We start from the raw sequence: 3,288 nt of genomic DNA, 5'->3' as shown, positions 1-3,288 counted from the left end.
GGACTGAGGGTGGAGGAACGGTCATGTGACCAGCGATGGACTGAGGCTGGAGGAGCGCTCATGTGACCAGCGATGGACTGAGGGTGGAGGAGCGCTCATGTGACCAGCGATGGACTGAGGGTGGAGGAGCGGTCATGTGACCAGCGATGACTGAGAGTGGAGGAGCGCTCATGTGACTAGCGATGGACTGAGGATGGAGGAGCGCTCATGTGACCAGCGATGGACTGAGGCTTGAGAAGCGATCATGTGACCAGCGATGGCCTGAGGCTGGAGGAGCGCTCATGTGACCAGCGATGGACTGAGGGTGGAGGAGCGGTCATGTGACCAGCGATGGACTGAGGTGGAGGAGCGCTCATGTGACCAGCGATGGACTGAGGGTGAGGAGCGGTCATGTGACCAGCGATGGACTGAGGCTGGAGGAATGGTCATGTGACCAGCGATGGACTGAGGCTGGAGGAATGGTCATGTGACCAGCGATGGACTGAGGGTGGAGGAGCGGTCATGTGACCAGCGATGACTGAGGGTGGAGGAGCGGTCATGTGACCAGCGATGGACTGAGGGTGGAGGAGCGGTCATGTGACCAGCGATGGACTGAGGGTGGAGGAGCGGTCATGTGACCAGCGATGGACTGAGGCTGAGGAGCGGTCATGTGACCAGCGATGGACTGAGGTGGAGGAGGCGGTCATGTGACCAGCGATGGACTGAGGGTGGAGGAGCGGTCATGTGACCAGCGATGGACTGAGGCTGGAGGAATGGGTCATGTGACCAGCGATGACTGAGGGTGGAGGAGCGGTCACGTGACCAGCGATGGACTGAGGGTGGAGGAGCGGTCATGTGACCAGCGATGGACTGAGGGGTGGAGGAGCGTCATGTGACCAGCGATGGACTGAGGGTGGAGGAGCGGTCATGTGACCAGCGATGGACTGAGGGTGGAGGAGCGGTCATGTGACCAGCGATGGACTGAGAGTGGAGGAACGGTCATGTGACCAGCGATGGACTGAGGGTGGAGGAGCGGTCATGTGACCAGCGATGGACTGAGGCTGGAGGAGCGGTCATGTGACCAGCGATGGACTGAGGCTGGAGGAGCGGTCATGTGACCAGCGATGGACTGAGGCTGGAGGAATGGTCATGTGACCAGCGATGACTGAGGCTGGAGGAATGGTCATGTGACCAGCGATGGACTGAGGGTGGAGGAGCGGTCATGTGACCAGCGATGGACTGAGGTGGAGGAGCGGTCATGTGACCAGCGATGGACTGAGGGTGGAGAGCGGTCATGTGACCAGCGATGGACTGAGGGTGAGGAGCGCTCATGTGACCAGCGATGGACTGAGGCTGGAGGAGCGGTCATGTGACCAGCGATGGACTGAGGGTGGAGAATGGTCATGTGACCAGCGATGGACTGAGGCTGGAGAATGGTCATGTGACCAGCGATGGACTGAGGCTGGAGGAATGGTCATGTGACCAGCGATGACTGAGGGTGGAGAGCGGTCATGTGACCAGCGATGGACTGAGGGTGGAGGAGCGGTCATGTGACCAGCGATGGACTGAGGGTGGAGGAGCGGTCATGTGACCAGCGATGGACTGAGGGTGGAGGAGCGCTCATGTGACCAGCGATGGACTGAGGCTGGAGGAGCGGTCATTGTGACCAGCGATGGACTGAGGCTGGAGGAATGGTCATGTGACCAGCGATGGACTGAGGGTGGAGGAGCGGTCATGTGACCAGCGATGGACTAAGGGTGGAGGAGCGGTCATGTGACCAGCGATGGACTGAGGGTGGAGGAGCGGTCATGTGACCAGCGATGGACTGAGGGTGGAGGAGCGCTCATGTGACCAGCGATGGACTGAGGCTGGAGAGCGGTCATGTGACCAGCGATGGACTGAGGGTGGAGGAACGGTCATGTGACCAGCGATGGGCTGAGGGTGGAGGAGCGGTCATGTGACCAGCGATGGACTGAGGGTGGAGGAGCGCTCATGTGACCAGCGATGGACTGAGGCTGGAGGAAGCGGTCATGTGACCAGCGATGGACTGAGGGTGGAGGAATGGTCATGTGACCAGCGATGGACTGAGGCTGGAGGAATGGTCATGTGACCAGCGATGGACTGAGGGTGGAGGAGCGGTCATGTGACCAGCGATGGACTGAGGGTGGAGGAGCGGTCATGTGACCAGCGATGGACTGAGGGTGGAGGAGCGGTCATGTGACCAGCGATGGACTGAGGGTGGAGAGCGCTCATGTGACCAGCGATGGACTGAGGCTGGAGGAGCGGTCATGTGACCAGCGATGGACTGAGGCTGGAGGAATGGTCATGTGACCAGCGATGGACTGAGGGTGGAGGAGCGGTCATGTGACCAGCGATGGACTGAGGGTGGAGGAGCGGTCATGTGACCAGCGATGGACTGAGGGTGGAGGAGCGGTCATGTGACCAGCGATGGACTGAGGGTGGAGGAGCGGTCATGTGACCAGCGATGGACTGAGGCTTGAGAAGCGATCATGTGACCAGCGATGGACTGAGGCTGGAGGAATGGTCATGTGACCAGCGATGGACTGAGGGTGGAGGAATGGTCATGTGACCAGCGATGGACTGAGGGTGGAGGAACGGTCATGTGACCAGCGATGGACTGAGGCTGGAGGAGCGGTCATGTGACCAGCGATGGACTGAGGCTGGAGGAGCGCTCATGTGACCAGCGATGGACTGAGGCTGGAGGAATGGTCATGTGACCAGCGATGGACTGAGGGTGGAGGAACGGTCATGTGACCAGCGATGGACTGAGGCTGGAGGAGCGGTCATGTGACCAGCGATGGACTGAGGGTGGAGGAACGCTCATGTGACCAGCGATGGGCTGAGGGTGGAGGAGCTAGGAGGGTGATATCTGGGGGGGGGGTAATATCTAAGGGGAGTAATATGTAGGGGGAGGGTGATATCAGAGCCCCTCCCCTCAGGCTGTGAGCCCCTCCCCTCAGGCTGTGAGCCCCTCCACTCAGGCTGTGAGCCCCTCCTCTCGGGCTGTGAGCCCCTCCTCTCGGGCTGTGAGCTCCTCCACTCAGGCTGTGAGCCCCTCCCCTCCGGCTGTGAGCTCCTCCCCTCCGGCTCTGAACTCTTCACTGACTGACAGCTTTTATGAATGGGCCTTGACCACGCCTACTCAGCACTACAACGCCCCGCCCTAAGCTGCTAAGCGGAGTCTTGATTGGGCGTGTCACTCACGAAGGTCTCCGCCCCCTCACTCTGCGTGACTGTTGGAGTCACAAGACGGTGAGCTCAGCGGCCCCGCCCAGTGCACTGGAGAGC

The sequence above is a fragment of the Aquarana catesbeiana genome, linkage group LG09, assembly GCF_042186555.1.
Source record: "Aquarana catesbeiana isolate 2022-GZ linkage group LG09, ASM4218655v1, whole genome shotgun sequence".
NCBI lineage: Eukaryota > Metazoa > Chordata > Amphibia > Anura > Ranidae > Aquarana > Aquarana catesbeiana.
This window is presented reverse-complemented; position numbering follows the sequence as displayed.